Below are 10,372 nucleotides of genomic sequence, written 5' to 3' on the forward strand. Positions count from 1 at the left end.
TATTCTTCATCACTATAATTTTGTCTTTTCATAAATGTCATAAATGGAGTAATAAATTATGTGACCTTTACTACCGGTTTCTTACATGCAGCATGATGCCTTCAGATCCACCCAAGTGGTACAGTGTGGGTATCCACGGTTTGTTCCCATTTACTCCTCCCTGTGCACCCCTCTTCAACCCCATTCCTCTTCCTCCCTTGCCAAAGGGAACCCCTGCCCTGAAGTGAGTGTGTTAGAATCTCATGAATATTTTAATAGTTTTAGCCTCAAAACAATGTATGTTTTTTGTTTCCTAATGTTTAAAATGTAAATAAATGGCATCATAACATAAAAATCATACTGTAAAATGTTTGTATAACTCACCATTATGTTTTTGAGGGATATCCATGTTGGTGCCATGTGAATGCTGGGTTACAAATCTTCATCAGTCTATAATATTCTGTTATATGACTACATCATGTATTCATCCGTTTGCCTGTGGAGAAACATGGTTTTCCCTGTCTGGCTGTCTGTGTCATTATCTCACACTGAATAGCAGTACTTGGTTCCCTCCTAAACCCCACCCCCTTCCCCAGGGCCTCCAGTCCCAAAGCAGGCCTTGCTGATGGTCAGAAATACCCACAATGGGGGCAAATCCCAAATCTCATCTTCAAGCTGGCTGCTTGCTTGGCTGAGTACCGAGGTGGAGCCTGTGTCTGGATCCGTGGACCCTTAAGCCCAAGGTGTGAATGAGGTCTCAATCCTGGATGTATGTTGTAGTCTCCAAAGCAGTCCTTTAAACAGGGAAGAGGGAGAGGAGAGAGCGTAGGAAGGAAGAGAGAGGAGAAGAGGGAGAAGGAGGGAAGGGAATGGGAAACGGGGAGGGAAAGGAGAGAGAGAGGGAGAAAGAATTAAAGAAATTAAGTCAGAGTTTCTGGGCAGTGGTATTTTTCTAAAAACTTATCAAGTTAAAGATGCAGCCAGGGTAACAAACCCTTGATTAAAACAAACAGAACAATGTTCCAGGCAACATTTTCTAGCTTTCCAGAAGGTTTGGAAGCCCCAAACTCTGACTCTCCACTCCCTCCATCTCCTACCCCTTTTAGCCTCTGTGGCCCTGTGGGAGCCACCATCTGAGCCTGCTTTCAGAAACAGGCAGCAAAGCCCTGGCCTCAGTCCAGCTCCTGGTGGGCTTTCTTGTCATTTCTAGTACACAGCGTTGTTGATCTGGTTTCTGAGTCTCACTACAGTGTATAAGTCTCCTCCATTTGTTCTTTGTCTGATCTTTCTATATGCTGGAGCAAAGATGTTACCTGAGAGCATGAACTTACAGACATGTTTCCAGTCTCACTTTTGAAAGCACACTTTACCCGCTGAAGCACTGCTATTGTACCTTCAAAGGAACTTATGCTGCCGCCTTATAAATACCTTCTTTTTGTGTTTTGCCTTTTTTAAATGAAAAGTTACGGCTTTTTCTCATTTCGGAAATAATTCATGCTTGCAGTAAAAAGTTCAAACGTTATGGAAATGTATGACTTAGGAAATGAAAGAACGTGTTCTGTCATCATCCCCCTGCAGATGATGACCACAAAAAATCTTGAGCCTATTTTTCCATATGTTTGCCATATACATACTAACATTAAAAACAATAAAAATGAAATTACATTGGAGAACGGTAGGGCCAATTGATTTCTGCACTTAGTGTATCATGGAAAGTTTTCAGTATTTACTTTACTTATTTCATTATTTTTAATGGACACATGGTGTTCCTTTGTCTGGTTGTGCTGTGGTGCATTTACTGAGGGTCATTTGGGAAGTTTTGGTTTTGGCATCATAGATGGTGCTGAAATAAGCTTTTGTTATGTACCTCTGTGTGCATTTATGCAAGGTCAAAAACTGCTTTATCTCTTAGAACAGAAGTAAATGCATTTGCAGGGGGAAGGAGAGAGCGGAGAGAGGTTGGTGCCCTTCTCAGCAGTCAGAAGGCAGTAGATGCTTGGGGCTACTTTAGACACTCGGCCCTAGGAGAATGTATTTCCTGAGTCTCAAAACTCTCAATACCACGCACACCATGACAGGTTCCCTTCACTCCAACCTCTCCTGAACGTTCTGGATTGAGGAACAGCAGTCTACAGAAGGTTAACTTGGAAAGGTTAGGGCAGTTTGGGTTTTTGTTTGTTTGCTTGTTTTATCACTAGATTGCTTATAAAGTGTAGTATTTTTCAAACTGCAGAGCTGTGACGCATTCATATTATGAAATAGAATTAGAGGGTTACAAACAAGCAATTGAAAAATAGGGGACAGAGTGAGACTCCGTCTCACAAAAAAAAAAAAAAAAAAAATAGAATAGTACAGAAAATGAGAGTGCATCACGTGAAGTAAGTGTAAGTACTGTTTACTTGAAATTTTATTTCAGGCGTGTGTGTGTACCTGTATGTGTGTGTGTGTCTTAAGTCAGATTCCCTAGAAGCAGAGCTCAACAAAAGAGTTGTAGGTGTATGTAATCTGGAAAAGTGAGGGGAGCTGGCTGGGGCAGGAGAAGAAGCTGAGCGAAAGTATGTGCTCCCAGCCTGATTTCTGGGGCTCTGATGCTTGAGTTGTTCCACAGACCTGGTGCTGCCTTAGGGAAGGGGTCAACCTGTGAACTCCCAGGTTCATCAGTTGTGGGCTGTGGGCTGATCTGAGGAGTAGGGGTGCAAAACCTGGAAAGTCAGCTCCTATTCTGCAAGGACAGTTCTCCAGAGGATGAGGCTGCTGTGATCTTCACCTACTGGGGATGAGTACCCCAGCCTGAATGTGGTTGCCAATGGTGTCCTTTACTGGACCTGACAGACAATGTATTCCTTCTTAATGTGGGTCATGGCAAAAAAATGTTGGAGAAGCACTGGATCTGAAGAACTTAGTCTATCAACCTGTGGTAAAGAAAATGAGGCCTTATCACTATCTTTTCCTGATTTCATTAGACAAAGGCAAGTTCCACATATAATTGGAATTTTGCCCCCATCAGAGAAAAAGTCACCACAATTTCTGAATGAATCCAGAGTGGGAAAGAAATGCGGAAGATGTTTTTAATAAGTTAAGCTTAAGCCTTAAGGTCCAGGATATATCTAAGGAGGCTTAGTGCCTCTCCTGGCTTGGAGCAAACCACCCTGGAGGTAAGGTAGGTAGGCTCTTAGGGGAACCTTGAAACCCACAAGAAGCATGACACGTGTTCAGGGAGCATTAATTTTACTCAGCTAAATATTTTAAAACTTGGTAGGTTTTTTTTACGACCATAAATATAAGATGCAACAGAATGTGAAATTCGCATGAACTTTTAAGATGAATAAAATTACAAAGAGATTTGAGATTATAGGTTGCCACTTTGGACTATCCTCCTAGGCTCTCAGAGGTTTTTGTTCATTTGCTTCTGCAGTTAGGCAGTCAAGGAGAAAATTAAGAAAAGCAGTAGTTAGAGTCATTATTATTCTCCTTTCAGGAGAGTCCCGTTAACTTGGTAAGCTGGGCTCTGAATCCTCCAGGCTCTGAACAGATGACATTCATCCAATAGGCAGTCTTGATCACCAATCCTAAAATACCAGAACTGTCTGGTCAGTCAAGAGATAGTTATTAAGCACCAATGAGGTGCTAACATTGGGGTTAAAATGATGAAGAAGACAGACCATCCTGCTCTGATGGGCCATTCTGGTCAGGGGAGACAGGCAAAACCAAATAAACAATGTGGTAGTCATTAAAACTATGCACCAAATCTTTGGGCTTCCTGGGTTGAGTTAACTCATGCTAACTCTGCTGGCGTGAGTTAAGAGGACACATAACTGAGGTCCTTGGGGGTGGGCCCTTGACCAGTTCTGGCCAATGAGTGGTGAGCGGAAGTGTGGTACCCTTCTGGGCTGAGCATTTCATGCAATGCTCTCTAAAGCTTTCTTTTCCCTCTGGCACCATGACCTGGGCAGTGTTCCACATGGTCGCTGCCCATCAGCCTGGTCCCTGAGCTGAGCCTCCCAGTCGGTCCACAAAGCACATGTGGTGTGAAAAAGCTGGAAACTTTTACTATTTAGCCTCCTGAGATTTGAACATTGTGTATTATTGCACTTTAATGTAAACCACCTTGCCTGATATAAACCAACAAATTAAAACAAGTTCTGATAACTGCCTTGAATAAAATGAACAGGTTGCTAATGGCACCTGACAGAGGGTGGCCTACAAGTCAGGAAATGCTTCTGTGAAGACATGAAATGTAAGTTGGGACCTAATCCATCCAGGTAATGGGTATTTCCACCATGGTTTTGCTCTGTTACTGCGAGGAGTGAAGTAGGCCCTTGAGTCATAGAACCAGGACAGGCAGGAAATAGGAGACACAAACTTACTCAAGGGTATGCAGCTAATTGCTGGCAAAACTGGTGCTCTAACAGCAGCATCTGGGCTTGGGTCCAGGCCCTTTTCGCTCGGGCTGCCCCAAAGGCAAGTGAGGTGTCTAGGGTGCAACACTGAAGGAGACAAGCTCTCTGGGCCTATCCTGCATTTGCATGACCTGAGAGTCAGTGCCTCCCTAAATGTGTTCTGGAGACTCATTCTTAAACAGGCACTCATCCTCAGGGTCACACAAGGGTGAGGAGGACACTGAAAGGTTACCTTCTTAAATATCGTACCCTAAGCACCCTGCTGGCCTCACCCTAGTCCCAGCTCTGTCCACACCATTGTTCTTAGTGAAAATAATAAGCACACAACATTCAGGTGACTGTGGCTGTGTCCTTGGCATTCTGGGTGTGTCTGCTGATCTGATCTGAAAATAGCACTGCCCTCATTGAGATCCTGTGACAGACAGCACAGCACTTCGAGACAGGAAAGTGCAGTTTTTGATCTGCTAAAAATTGGCTTTCTAAAGCCATTGGTGGGCAACCAAGTAAGGAGACGTGGGAGTGAGTTTCAGGAGTTTTAGGAAGATGGGGCTGGCCTGTGCCCATCTTTCCCCTTGGCAGGGTAAAAGCCTTTCATCTCCTCTGGAAACAGTGGTTTCAGCTACAGAGAAGGAATTTAATGAAATGCATTCCCACAAGGTGTCAATGACTAACAGTACCCTCTTTCCTGGAAGCCGGTTTGGTAAACAATAGGAGAAGCTAGCACATGATCTTTGTAGAGCAGTTCCTGTATGTAGACACTGGGCTGGTGCTTCATAAGCATTTAATCTCATTTATGCCCTTTGGCATGATGAGGTTGGTGGTTGGTTTTATTATCACCACTGTATTAGTCCGTTTTCAAGCTGCTGATAAAGACATACCCGAGACTGGGAAAAAGGAGGTTTAACTGGACTTACAGTTCCACATGGCTGGGGAGGCCTCAGAATCATGGTGGAAGGTGAAAGGTGCTTCTCTCATGGTGGTGGCAAGAGAAAAATGAAGAGGCAGCAAAAGCGGAAACCCCTGATAAACACATCAGATCTCGTGAGACTTATTCACTATTACGAGAATAGCATGGGAAAGACCGGCCCCCCGTGATTCAATTACCTCCCCCTGGGTCCCTCCCACAACATGTGGGAATTCTGGGAGATACAATTCAAGTTGAGATTTGAATGGGGACACAGCCAAAACATACTACCCCCTGTACAGAGGAAGAACCTATCTCTCTGGGTCTAAATAACTCACCCTTTGAACGTTTGTGTCTAACTGTTAACCACTTGAGGGCAATGGGCACAGAAAGGGTGAAAACACCTGACTGGTGAACAGAAGTGCTAACCTGGAGGAGAGGAAAGAGAACAGAAGACAAACAAAGCCACCTACTTTACAAGGTTGTCAACCCAGGTTAACTTTACCCTGACTGGGGTAAAATTTACCAACGCCACCACCTCCTGGACCATGGTTCTTAAGAATTTTCTGCTAAGCTTGGTGAATAAGTGGGTGCGTTTTCAACAAAAACCAATGTTTGTATAAACTTTCAGAGGCATGGGAAGCCTCCATTTTGTCACAATCTTATTTCATTCCATTTTACCAAGGTAGAACTTATAAATCATGGGACCCACCCATTGTAAATGGATGATTTGGGGTCAATTTATACAACTGTACAGCCATCACCACTGCATCACTCCAAAAATTCCCCATGATGCCTGACACTCCCTTTCCTACCTGCCCCTTCTCTACCCCTCCCCACCTCCACTTCAGCCAATTTCTGCTTTCTGTATCTATAGTTTTGCTGTTAGTAGACCTTTCTTATAATGGAATCACACATATATAGCCTTTTATGTTTGGTTCTCTCACACAGCTTAATGTTTCTGAGTTTTGACCTTGTTGCTAAGTACTGTTCCATTGTGTGGATACACCACATGCTATGGTTTGAATGTTTGTTGTCTCCTTTGAAATTCATGTTGAAACTTGATGCCCCATGCAACAGTATTAAGAAATTGAGCCTTCAGGAGGTGATTAAGCCATAAGGGCAGAGACCTCATGGTTGGGTTTAGTACCTTATAAAAGGGCTAGAAGGAACTAGGTAAGAATCTTTTGTGTTTTTTTTTGTTGTTGTTTGTTTGTTTGTTTGTTTTTTGTTCCTTCCACTGTGTGAAGACATGGCATTACTGCCATCCAGAAGTCACAATGACAAGGTGCCAGCTTAAAAGTAGAGATTGGGCCCTCATCAGACACCAAATACTAGCATCTTGGTCTTGGACTTCTAGACTCCAGAACTGTGAGAAATAAATTTCCGTTGTTTATACGTTACTCAGTGTCAGGCATTTTGTTATAGAAGCACAAATGGACTAAAACACCACATTTTTAAATCCATTCACTACTTGATGAACAGTTGGATTGCTTCCAGAGTTGAACTATTACGCCTAATGCTGCTATGAACATTCATGTACAAATCATGTACAAATAAAAACATATTTTTATTTCTCTTGTGTACATACCTAGGAATGGAACTGTAGGTTGTATGGCGGATGCATATTTAACTTCTTAAGGAACTGTCACACTTTTTCCAAAGACACTGCAACCATTTCACATTCCCACAGTGTGTATGAACATTCCAGTTTTTCCACATCCTTGCAAACACTTGGTAGCATCGGACTTCTTTGTTATAGACATTTAGCGGATGGTATCTCACTGTGGTTTTAATTTGCACTTCCCTACGGTCTACTGGTGTTGAACATCTTTTCACATTTTTATTAGCCATTGATACATCTTTGGTAAAATATTTATTCAAATCTTGACTCATTATTAAATGTTAAGATTCTTTTTTGTTTGTTTGTTTTTGAGACAGAGTCTTGCTCTGTCTCCCAGACTGGAGTCTGGGATTTTGGCTGGAGTCTGACATGATTTTGGCTCACTGCAACCTTGGCCTCTCAGGTTCAAGCGATTCTCGTGCCTCAGATTCCCAAGTAGCTAGGATTACAGGTGTGCACTATCATGCCTGGCTAATTTTTAAATTGTTGGTAGAGATGGGTTTTTGCCATGTTGGCCAGGCTAGTCTCAAACTCCTGAGCTTAAGCAATGTGCCTGCCTCAGCCTCCCAAAGTGCTAGGATTACAGGCGTGAGCCACTGCACCCAGCCCCCTTTTTTTTTTTTTTTTTTTTTTTTGAGATGGAGTCTTGCTCTGCTGCCCAGGCTGGAGTGCAGTGGCACAATGTCAGCTCACTGCAAGCTCCGCCTCCCGGGTTCGTGCCATTCTCCTGCCTCAGCCTCCCGAGTAGCTGGGACTACAGGTGCTCACCACCGCACCCAGCTAATTTTTGTATTTTTAGTAGAAAGGGGTTTTCATCATGTTAGCCAGGATGGTCTTGATCTCCTGACCTTGTGATCCGCCCACCTTGGCCTCCCAAAGTGCTGGGATTACAGGCATGAGCCACCGCGCCCAGTCAATTTTAAGAATTCTTTATATGTTTTGAATATAAGCCTTTATCAGATATATAAAATGTTTTTTTCCCAGTCTTTGGCTTATATTTAAATTTCTTTTGAAATTAAAATGAAGGCAGAAGTTGTTTAATTTTGATGAAGTCCTGTTTATCACTTTTTTCTTTTACAGATCATGCTTTGTTGTCATATCTAAGAAATCTCCATCTAAGCCAATGTTATAAAGATTTTCTCCTGTTTTCTTCTTGACGTTTTGGATTTCAGCTCTTAAATTTCGTTCTAGGATTATTTTGAGTTAATTTTGCGCAGCCATATCTTTTGAACCTGCCTCTTGACAGATGAGGAAACTGACACAAAGGGGCTTGGCTCTGATTCTCTCTTTTTTTTTTTTCCTAAAAGACAGAGTCTTGCTCTGTTGCTTGTGCTGGAGTGCAGTGGCATGATCACTATTCACTGGAGCCTCAACCTTCTGGGCTCAAAGGATCCTCCTGCTGCAGCCTCCTGAGTAGCTGGAAGTACAGGCATGTGCCACCATACCTGTCTAGTGAAAAAACTTTTTTAAAATAGAGATGAAGTCTCACTGTGTTACCCAGGCTGGTCTCAAACTCCTGGCCTCAAGCAATCCTCCCTCCTTGGTCTCTCAAAGTGCTGATTACAAGCATGAGCCACTACACCCAGTCTCTCAGGTTCTTAAGCAAACTAGTGGTAGAACTAAAACAGGTGATTGTTAGGGTCCCTCTCACACAATGTTTGCTCCTATGCAGTTTATTCTAGTCCACATCTTCCACCTTTAGGGCTGCATGATTGTTGTCTCTCACTTCCCCTGTGAAAAAGCCCTGTCTAGTGTTTAAGCCAGATTCTTTTTGTCAGCACAGGTCCACTGTGTCTGCTCCTTGACTCAGTGGAAGCAGTTGCTCAGCACCAGCTTCCATACACTTGGAAGCAGCTGAGCCCATGTCATCCCCGTTTCTAAATAGCTTTGGCTCCTTTTCCGCCTGGGGGCTGTCTCTGTCCCTTTCAATGCTTGCACTGCTTCCTGACACTAATGTGCTGTACATGGCAGGTGCCACTTTGTGTTTGAACATTATAACTTTGAAAGCAGGGGATGCCTGGGAACATATCATTGGGTGGATTTCCCAGAGGATGTTGGAGGGAAAACCATTGCTGACTTCCATTCCAATTTGTCAAGCAAGACAGCTGCAATTTTTAGGCCTTTTGTTTCCCAGGAGTCTCTTGGGGAGTGGGCCAGGGCAGAGAGGACCTGTGAGAAAAGGATAGGCAGGAGAACCCCCCAAAAATCATACTTGTCACTCACTTATACACGCACAGAGCTGATGCTTTATCCTCTCATTGTACTTTTGGCCCAACTGTAATACCTGTTCTTTTTGCCAGGTCCTGAAAAGATTGCATCAGCCCTTTAGCAATTACTTGCCTCTTGATGAAGCATCAGAGCAGGTGTGCATACACTTGCCAGCACAGAAAAACCTTAACATAAAACTGAATACAAAAAGAAAGAGTCAAAGCAAGATCTGTAGCCTAATATGAATAATAGGAATAAAGACACAATGTCTTTTACATAACAGCACTATGTATTTTACAAGTGAACGTATTTGTACTCAGGTCATAGATCAACCACAGAACAGGTGTCTTGTGGAAGGTAAGAAATTGGGCTGGGGGCTCTGTATTAGTTTTCTGTGGCTGCTGTAACCAAATTACTAACAACAGGATTGCTTCAAATGACACATTTATTTTTTCACTGTTTTGAAGGCCAGAACTTTGAAATCTGTTTCACTGGGCTGCAATCAAGTGTTGGCAGGGCCAGCTCCCTCTGGAGGTCCAAGGATAGAATCCATTCCTTGAATCTTCCAGCTTCCAGAGGCTGCCAGCATTCCTTATCTTGTGGGCCACGTCACTCCAGCCTTCAAGGCCAGCATCTTCAAATCTCTTTCTGCTCTGTCTTCACATGGCCTTCTCTATGTGTGTCAGGTATCTCTCTGCCTCTAAAATCTCATTGAACATATTAAGAATCACCCGGTTATAAAATTCTAGGTTGGCAACCATCTTCCCTTAGAATTTTGAAGGCATGACTCTGTGTTCTAGCTGTAAGTGTTTCTGTTGAGAAACCCAATGACATTCTGATTTTGAATATTTTGTATAAACATTCTGCCCCCACCCTCAGAAGTGTATAAAATGTCTCTGTCCCTTTTGCCCTAAACTTTCAGATGATACGCCTTTACTTCAGGTCTTTTTTCACCCATTTTGCTGATACTTGATGAGTACACTCGACTCATGCCCTTCCCTTCTAGGACATTCTCTAGAAATTCTTATTTAATGGTGCTCTCCCTCCCTCTTTTTTTATGTTTCTCTATCTTGGACTTCTAGAATGATTGTTTAGATTTCATATTTTTCTCCTGTATTTTTTATCACGATGTCTTTTTACTTTATTACTTCTTCAGCTTTATTTTCCAGTCCTTTTATTGGGTTTATAATTTCTGGTATCATTTTTTAACTTAATTTTTTTTTTTTTGTTCTTTGACATTCCTTTGATAGAGCATCC

This window comes from Trachypithecus francoisi, unplaced genomic scaffold (assembly GCF_009764315.1).
Source record: "Trachypithecus francoisi isolate TF-2019V2 unplaced genomic scaffold, Tfra_2.0 Lachesis_group3, whole genome shotgun sequence".
In the NCBI taxonomy this organism is placed as follows: Eukaryota; Metazoa; Chordata; class Mammalia; order Primates; family Cercopithecidae; genus Trachypithecus; species Trachypithecus francoisi.